The following is a 10,000-nucleotide window of genomic DNA, read 5'->3' as shown; positions in this document are numbered from 1 at the left end:
GGAGAGTCTTAAGGGCAAGGTGGAGGAGATCTTTGGGCTGGGACACCCGCAGCCACCGAGCAAACAGAGTGAAACCAGACCATCCGAGTTCATCATTACGACTGACATCATCAAGGAGCACAACTGGACTGCGGTCTGACAAGCACAACTGGACTGCAGACGTTTTGGTGAGTGTTTTTGTCGAGTTTAAACACACATGACTATTGGACCTGCATTCTAATGTTCTGTTCATTCGTGGTCTTAGGGCGCCATCTATTGACTATAGTTAGGCATATTGCAGAGTGATTTGTTGCTTATTTCTCTTTAATTTGTATATACAGTATGTGCATGTATTATGTACAAGTTATATTTACATATTCTGTATTTCCACACACACCCACATGCACATGCACATATACTATTGTAAGTAACAAGCATTGTATTCACCTGCTGGACTTGGATGTCAATAAATCGGTTGAACTAAAACAGAAGGTTACTCTTACCAGAGTACATAACCAGATAGGTAGCGCCAGCGAATAACGCACACGGCAATGTGTTCTATTAATACCCTGTCTGGTACAAATATCAATGTATGCTATTTGCACCCCTGTGCATTTACCTTGGCATATATTTACACACAGTTATCCATACTACTCATGTATTACACCTTTTTGGAATATTGCTCTGTGGTCTAAATAAAATACACTTGCGATAAATATACAGTACGCTTCATATAAATTAATAAAAGGTCAACAACTTTCACCTGTATTATACAAACAGGAGCGCCAATGTCTCCCCAGTCTCGATGTATAGTTTACCTGACAGAGCTGAAATCATTGTGGGCTAAAGCTTGTGTTCTGTTTTCAGAGACAGACATTCTACACATGTAACGATGATGAATAAGGTTTCTTATTAGGGCAGAACAGATAAGCACACTAATGCTCACAAACATTTGACTAGCACTACACCATCTTGGTTGTTTTAGAAGCAGTCTCTGCATGTATACTTTTTCTGTAAGACAAGTGTCTTCAGTAGTTAACGCCAACTAAAACTGTTTATTTATGACTGTCTAGCTAGTGTGTGTGTGTGTGTGTGTGTGTGTAGACCTGCATGTACTTCTTTTGCAGCTTAGTGGCAACATACACAGAGAATACTATTGCTTACATAGTTATTCACGTAGACTTGTTTTTCACTTGTTTAACCCAGTAAATGTCATACTACACACACAATGTAGCCTTTTGAAAATCTTACTCTTTTTTATTGTTTTCACCAAATAATGTAATTAGGTGATTTATCGCTCATCTGCATGGATACATTTAGATGTCAACAAAAAAACATGGCAGGAAGCTAAAGTCACTGTTAGTGTTGCTATTTTGCTGATGGGTTTTTCTCTTTTTGGACAGGAATATTCTGTTAATATGTTAAAAACTAAAAGGGTAACTGACTCATTTTAACTTGGCATGTGAAACTTGCCTCCCTCCCTTTTTTTTTGCAGAGACCAAGCATATTCAGTGAAGAGATCACAGTAAATACACAAGAAAATCTCCCAAAGCAGACTGCGAGCCATATGACCCCACTTATGGTTAAGAGGTTTTGGTTTCTTCTCAACAATGAGCGTCCCATCCAACACCAGTTCATATGTCATCAGAAGGTAGAGGAAAAAAGGCTTTCATTTTGTCTTATAACAATGTTCTTTCCCTAGCACATAATGAAAATAACCATATATGGAATACACTTTTTTTACTGATAAACACCTTGCCTTTTTTTTTGCACCCTGTATTTTCAGCAGCAACTACAAAGAAGAGGAAGCTTTCCTTGGGATAGTTGATGGTATATTTTAGAAGTATTGCTTGTCTAACTGTGACATGAATATGTTGTTAACATAAAGTGTTTTCTTAATGTTTATGTTCATATTTTGTTAACCGTTGAGCTTTACATAAAGAGTTATAGACTGTTTTGAAGTCATGTTATTGTATGTTCATATTGTAAATGAATTTTTGAATATTTATGTAATAAAGTCTGTTTTTTGGATAATAATTGTTTTTACAGTACTTATGAGCCAGTGAAATGACATTTCCTTCACAAGTGCACTCTGTATGTACAGTTGAATGATAATACAAGCTATCTTCAGATCCTGTACTTAAGTCAAACTACTAATAACACTTTGCAAAAAGTCTATGTTTTACTTGTATTTGAGCAAAAGTGTGTATCATCAAGACAATGTACTTAAAGTATTCAATGCAGACAGAACAATCTTCATATTTTAGAAACTTTACAGAAACAGTTCTGTTCTGAGCTAAAGCCAAACACATAAGAGGTAGAGTTTAGGAATCAGAAAAACATGGTTAAAGTGGTTAAACTATCACTGATTAGACTTCGATCCAGCATTGAATTAAGTTTCGGGGCTTTGATTTGAGGTATCTGGTTAACAAATATTTTGAAAATATATGTTCTTATGTTGTGTTTTGACAATGTTTGTATTCAAAAAACAGCCAAAGGAGAAATTAATTAAAAATGAATTGTTTTTTAAATACAGAGGAATGTAATTATGATGCATCCTCAGCTATTATCACATCACTTTTTATTTTTTATTTAACCAGTTATGTGTTTAAAAAATAAAAAAACATCACATCAAAACACACACATTTATAAATGGCATCTCATTTACATGGTGCATTATGTGGTCCTACACTGTACTCTAGTGACCAAAGATGAGACCAACACCATGTACAGTCAGACAGTTTTTATCATCATATTTAAGTGAGAATAATATATCATAGTTAATAAAATTAACAATTAGAAAAATCCATTTGAAAGAATAAAGTCATATGATTCCATCCAGAATCATACATTTGACTCTAATGAAAATATACTCAAACGTGACAAAAAAAAACCCCAAAAAAACAAGTGAACACAGGAGTTTCTAAGATTTCAGTTGTTTCCCAGAATCACAGTACTAGACAGCAGGGCATTCATTTTTCTGCTTTCATACCTAAAAAAAATGACACAGGGGAATACATTCAGCTATTATCACATCACTTTTTTATTTTTTATTTAACCAGTTATGTGTTTAAAAAATAAAAAAACATCACATCAAAACACACACATTTATAAATGGCATCTCATTTACATGGTGCATTATGTGGTCCTACACTGCCCTCTAGTGACCAAAGATGAGACCAACACCATGTACAGTCAGACAGTTTTTATCATCATATTTAAGTGAGAATAATATATCATAGTTAATAAAATTAACAATTAGAAAAATCCATTTGAAAGAATAAAGTCATATGATTCCATCCAGAATCATACATTTGACTCTAATGAAAATATACTCAAACGTGACAAAACCCCCCCCCAAAAAAACAAGTGAACACAGGAGTTTCTAAGATTTCAGCTGTTTCCCAGAATCACATAGTACTAGACAGCAGGGCATTCATTTTTCTGCTTTCATACCTAAAAAAATGACACAGGGGAATACATTAAATGTACATTTTAATTTCACAAAACAACCCCCCGGACTGATTTGTCTTTGTTTATCCTTTTTCCTCAAACAGGAGTACCGTCTCTGTTGCTTAAACGTCTCCATTTTTTTTTAAATGAAATGGTTCAAAGTGTAACATTACATTTTGTAATATTATATTGCTCTAGAATATGGCAAACCAAATGTTAACATAGTTAAATTCTCTGCTAAACTTTCCTCAGAGGCTCCAACAGTAAGGCCATTTGGTCAGTAGTGTGTGTGTGTGTGTGTGTGTATGTTTAAAAAAATGGAAACTCCTCCTCACTTTAGATTTTTGCCCGTGTGCGTTGTGGACTGTACGAGACTCTATAAATGATCGCTTTGGTTTCATTGAAGCTACGTGGATGGCAGGATAATCTCGGGCTAGACCAGGCTGCTTGGGCTTACTGTCCATCAATGTGTGTGGCATTGCCAGTGCTGGCATGGACTCTTTGTAACAGTTGGTGGCTTGGCAGAACTTCTCAACGTTCAATATGAACTTATAAAATTACACAAAATGTCCTGGAAACAGCAGGAAACCACCTGCATATAAGTGAAGCCTAAAGGCCTTAAAGGAGTCAGTGTCCAAGGTTCAACGTCCAGGTGTATGCTGTTGCATATATGCAAGTAATAAAACTACAAATACAGTGCAAACAATAGTAAATTATATGTCACACAACCGTGTTTAAACCTCGGCTAATAGAGCCTTGTAGAAACCTAGAAATATCTCTGAATCTCTAAATGAGCCACTGGCCTCCCCTGGAGGAAGCTCCTTGCTCACTAGCACTTCAACCGGGCTGGTCTTTGCCTGCTGGCAATGCAGCTTGTTTAGAAGCTCGGAATAAGTGGAAGTGACAGACTTGGCCGTGCCAGATTTCTGAAAGCGAAGCTGGAGCCATAGGCTACTCCCTGGATAGTCGGTTGTAACAGGGACAGTGGAGGCCGGGGGAGTAACACCGTCTTTGGTGGAAATCTCGGGGGGGCGGGAGACTCAAACAGATTTTCTGGAATAGTGGAGATGGAGGGAGTTAGAAGTCTCCCACAGCTCTTTGAAGTAGTCCTGGCTCAGTGGCATGTTCTGGCTCAGCCTGTCAAACCCGTGCTCCTCCATTTGTTTCCCCTCCTTCCACGGCATGTGTCCGCTGCTGCTGGGGGAAATTAATCAGTCTGGTGTGTATAGGGGGCGAGCAAAAACAGACGAAAAGTCAAAATATTTTGAGCAGAGCACGTGTACAATACTCACGTTTTTCTCACGAACGCACAAACCAGACAGAATGAAGAAAAGGAATTATGAAAAAGTCGGCTGCCTCTCTAATCAGACATCAAAGCACTGGGCCGCTCACTCGACCGACATCAGACTGCAGTATCGCCTTCCACCTGCAGGGGGCGTGGACAGGCTTTCCAACAAACTGTCTAGATTTAATGTTGCTTAAACTGTAAACCATTTAAACCAGATTCACTCAGCATAGACATCATGTTGTTATAACAACGAAACCCACATAAAAAAAAAGATTCTCAACATCAAGGAAAAAGTACAATTTAATTTTTTTTTTTTTTTTTTTTTTTCGTCGCAAAAAACTGTGACGAATATGAGACACAACAGCTCTGACAGCCAGTCTTTTTACAGACACCAGCGATCTCACATCAGGAATGCTCTCCGAGGTTCTTTTTTTTTTTTTTTTTTAAATTTCAGGAATTGAGTTCCTTTATGTGTTAAATGTTTATAATTTATATACCCACCATATTTATAATCATTAATTTAAAAAATTCAAGTCAATTTTAAGTTTTTCATATTCATACATAAAATCACCATAAATGAGGTTATATTCTGGACCTTGTCTGGCTCTCCCTCTCCTTTTCCTCCACTTGGACGAGCCCTGAAAGTAAAAACACAACACAGTCATTTTTTCATAACCTTAACCCATTTGGAAACACAGTTCAACACCTTACATTACCTGACAATTCAGTGTGTGTGTGTGTGTGTGTGTGTGTGTGTGTCTCTGTCTGTCTGTGTGTGTGTCTGTCTGTGTGTGTGTTGTGTGTGTGCAGGCACATCAGAGACCCCCAGTGGTTCCAAGTGGTACCACTTTACATTTCCTGGTAACCATCAGCGGATTCGCTGATGGTTAGGGTTAGGATTATAATAAAGGGGGTCCCGGTGACTTACGAATTGCACCGGGACCCTAAATGCACAAACTACAAACAGCATCCAAAACACCAGGGTCCCCCCATCCCCCATCAAGGTCTCCCCTCAAATTGGCAACTTAAATATGCAAAACATCTTGTGTGAAATGTACATCAAAACTCCTCTGCATGGGCTATAATAATGATGTCTTATATTACTAATATGTTAACGTGTACTGACTATCATATATCCATTCAATGGCTTAAAATAATGATGTCTTACACTTCAAATATACAGTAAATTGCTGAACAAATATTGTGTGTTCTAGCCATCAGATTTCCATTCTGTAGTTATGTGTCCCAGGTAAGTAGTATACATGAAAATATGTAAATAAATTACATTAAACTACCACTCTCTTGGGTCTCAGGTAAGTATTATATAGGTATATATATAAGTATGTGGAAATCTTATAGTATATTGTTATTTCTCAGGTGAGTATTAACAACACTTCTGTAATATCACAGGTAAGTATAGCTCTCAGGTAAGTATAGCTCTCAGGTAAGTATATTAATCAGGTAAGTATAACTCTCAGGTAAGTGTAGTAATCAGGTAAGTACAGCTCTCAGGTAAGTATAAATATAGCTCTCAGGTAGATATAGGGATAAGGGATGAAGTTGGATATCGGTAGGGGTATCGATAGCAGCAAGAGTGCCAATAGGAACTCTGACATGTTACATATAAAGGTTTTTGACTTTGTATATATAGCCCCTCTGTGTGCACATGCTCTTCTGTGGCGGTGCAAAATTTTGAACACGGTGCGCAAAGCATTATGGGAAACGGTTGACCTTTTGTGCTGCATCTTTAGAACGGAAGGGGCTAGAGCGATGAAACTTTGACCTACCCCCCCATTTTCAACGATGGGCTTTCCTATGGTACCACCCACTCGTCGCTACAGCGTTTCGGTTCCGAGCTACATCGCTTTTTTGTAGTCGAAACGTCTCTATCTCCTGAACGGAAGGCCGTGGAGACTCTGCGACAAGTTCTGCCTGTTCAGCGTGGTCGAATTATGTCAGACGGAGTGTGTCCGACTGTGTGTGTGTCTCTGTGTGTTGTGTGTGTGTGTGTCTCTGTCTGTGTCTGTGTCTGTGTGTGTGTGCGTGCGTGTGTGTCTGTGTGTGTGTGTGTTTCTGTGTGTGTTGTGTGTGTGTGTCTGTGTCTCTGTGTGTTGTGTGTGTGTGTCTGTGTGTGTCTGTGTGCGTGTCTGTCTGTCTGTCTGTCTGTCTGTCTGTCTGTGTGTGTGTGTGTGTGTGTGTGCAGGCACATCAGAGACCCCCAGTGGTTCCAAGTGGTACAACTTTACATATCCCGGTAACCATCAGCACATTTGCTGATGGTTACCGGGATATGTAACAGGTAGTCAAGAGCCCACACAAGCAGACAGGCAGGCAGGAAGTGGGTCACCCTTCGCAATAAAGCTTCCTGTCCTTTCAGCATAAAAGAGCAAATGTGTAGTCTTTTCATTTCAGAGAAATGTTTAGTTTGAGAAAGTAAAAAAAGTATGAGATGCCAAAAGTTAGTCCAAAGTTAAAAGAAATATTGTAATTAATTCTGTTAAATGTTGCAACTTTGCTAACCAATTTGGAAGTTCAGGGAATTTGTATTTTTCTTAATTTCATGTAACAGCCTCGAGTGGTTAATTCATTTAAAGTGTTCATTTTAATAATCTTAAAAAAACAATTTGCTCTATGCTTTAAATTACAAGGTTATTATGTATAATATTAGTTATTAACGCTTATAACCCTAAGACCATTTTTACAATTCATTGTCCATCTGGAACTGCCGTCCCATGACCTTCCCAATAATAATAATAATAATAATAATAATTAGTTATTAATTAGTGTTCAATGTTGTTATTGTTATGGGTCAGCTCTGTTTTCCGTGACTCATTAGGTCGCGTTTTGTGGGAGCGGTGTGTCTGCACCTTTCTGCATACCTGCCAAGAAACGCTCCCCGCTATCCTCTTCACGGCCTCAATCCAAAAGTCACGTGGCGTCAACCCTGGAGTGACAAGCCCTGAAAGTAAAAACATAACATTACATTAGTGTGTCTGTGTCTGTGTGTGTGTGTGTGTCTGTGTGGTGTGTGTGTGTCTGTGTGTCTCTGTGTGTTGTGCGTGTGTGTGTGTGTGTGTGTGTGTGTCTGTCTGTCTGGGTTGGGTTTAGAAAAAAAGGGTAAGGGGAAAAAGGTGATGGGGGGAAATTAAAGAAAGTCTCACAGCCGAAGGCTGTGAGACCTTAATGCACAAACCACTAATCAGGAGCAAAAGCCCAGGATATCCCCGCCCCTCCTCGAGGCCCCCAAACTCACACACCAATCAATCTCGAGATGTTTAGTTGTTAAGATGCATATGAGAGCACATGGAGTAGAGGTCAAAGGTCAGGGCCAAAGAGGGGGAGAGAGAGGAGTTAAGTTGAGGAAATATAAGAGAGGGAGAGGTTAGAAGAGAATTGGGGAGGGAGGGAGGGGGCTGGAAGGGGAGGGGGGTGGGTGGGGGGTGGTGGGTGGGGAGAGGTTAAGGTTAGGGCTGGGATAAGAGAGGGTTAAGGTAAGGGCTAAGATAAAGGGTTAGGGTTAGGGGTTAGGGTGAAGGTAAAGAGGTGAACGCCGCACCATGGAGACCCATGGATGTAGACGACACCTAATGCACAAACCAGAACACATCCACACAACCCAGCAACCCCGCCCCCACAGGGAGACCCAGGACCACAAACAACTCGGCATATAATCTCATAGTTGTATTTAAACTTTAAATTTGGTTCAAAGACCCTTGGCTAGAGATGGAAATAAAGGCGTACCACGGAGGCCACGTGGAATAAGCCAGAAGTCAAAAGACACTTAGTTGAGGCGTACCACGGAGGCCACGTGGAGTAAGCCAGAAAAGTCGAAAGACACTCAGTTGAGGCGTACCACGGAGGCCACGTGGAATAAGCCAGAAGTCAAAAGACACTTAGTTGAGGCGTACCACGGAGGCCACGTGGAGTAAGCCAGAAAAGTCAAAAGACACTCAGTTGAGGCGTACCACGGAGGCCACGTGGAATAAGCCAGAAAAGTCAGAAGACACTCAGTTGAGGCGTACCACGGAGGCCACGTGGAATAAGCCGGAAGTCAAAAGACACTTAGTTGAGGCGTACCACGGAGGCCACGTGGAGTAAGCCAGAAAAGTCAAAAGACACTCAGTTGAGGCGTACCACGGAGGCCACGTGGAATAAGCCAGAAAAGTCAGAAGACACTCAGTTGAGGCGTACCACGGAGGCCACGTGGGATAAGCCAGAAAAGTCAGAAGACACTCAGTTGAGGCGTACCACAGAGGCCACGTGGAATGAGCCAGAAAAGTCAGAAGACACTTAGTTGAGGCGTACCACGGAGGCCACGTGGAATAAGCCAGAAAAAGTCAAAAGACACTTAGTTAAGATTATGCCAAAGAGTCTTTGGTTAAGGTTAGGTTAAAGAGCACTTGGCTAGGGATAGGATTCGAAACACCTGGTTATGGTTAGGCTGAAAAGCAATTGGTTAAGGTTAGGATAAAAAACACTTGGTTATGGTTAGGTTAAGAAATAACTTGGTTGAGTTTAGGTTAAGAAACCATACCAGTAGAATAGTGTCTGCTCTGGGTTCTGTACTGACTCTGTCCTATAGAATGACATTCAGACTTTCATACAACATCATATAGATTTTATTGTAAATTGTGGGACACATCATCAGTAGTGGACCTCAGAGTCATCAGGTGTTTCGGCCATTATCACTATACACCTTCGTCCGAGGGTGGCCCTCCAGAGGTTGATCAGACCCCGGAGTGTGTCCCATAGCCAATAGAAATTGTTTGCTCAAAATTATAGTCCTTTTTTAAGTTTAGATATCCTCCTACATCCGTTAACAAAAGCATATCAATATTATGTTAAAATAAACATTAATATTGCAACAAAATTATATTTTTTGTAGATATATGAAATATATCAAAATATATACATATTTAATATATCTTTCTCACTTACCACTCGATCCACTTGAGTCTCTGTAAACAGAATAAATCCAAGCCATGTAAATGCTTCCTGTGTTCCATACACCGCTCAACTACAGGAGGCGCTGTGAAAATCCAAAAGGATGTGGACAGGCTGTGCTCTAGATGTCTTTCCATGCACTAGTCCGTTGTATCATGGTTTCAACCCTTGAAGCCTGAAAAAGGGCCTTAAAGCGCGAAAGGAACACTAGGAAGGAAGTACATGGCACTTTTGAATCCAATTAGTGTCAGTCAAATGTAAGTATAATGGTGAAAAGTGAGTGAAGGGGGTGAAAAATCACTTTTATCCTGAATAATCACTTATCTCCGCTTTTGT

At 39.9% G+C, this 10,000-nt stretch overlaps 1 long non-coding RNA gene across 1 annotated transcript in view; it reads left to right on the top strand.

Annotated features, from left to right (window-relative positions):
• Positions 1 to 1,973, top strand: part of LOC116039067 — a 3,474-nt gene extending 1,501 nt beyond the window's left edge. Inside the window, exons 2-4 of the long non-coding RNA XR_004102234.2 lie at positions 469 to 471; positions 1,475 to 1,630; positions 1,766 to 1,973. This is a non-coding gene — a long non-coding RNA (uncharacterized LOC116039067). The remainder of the gene's footprint in view (positions 1 to 468; positions 472 to 1,474; positions 1,631 to 1,765) is intronic.
• Positions 1,974 to 10,000: the final 8,027 nt, after the last annotated feature.

This window comes from Sander lucioperca, chromosome 1 (assembly GCF_008315115.2).
Source record: "Sander lucioperca isolate FBNREF2018 chromosome 1, SLUC_FBN_1.2, whole genome shotgun sequence".
In the NCBI taxonomy this organism is placed as follows: domain Eukaryota; kingdom Metazoa; phylum Chordata; class Actinopteri; order Perciformes; family Percidae; genus Sander; species Sander lucioperca.
This window is presented reverse-complemented; position numbering and strand designations above follow the sequence as displayed.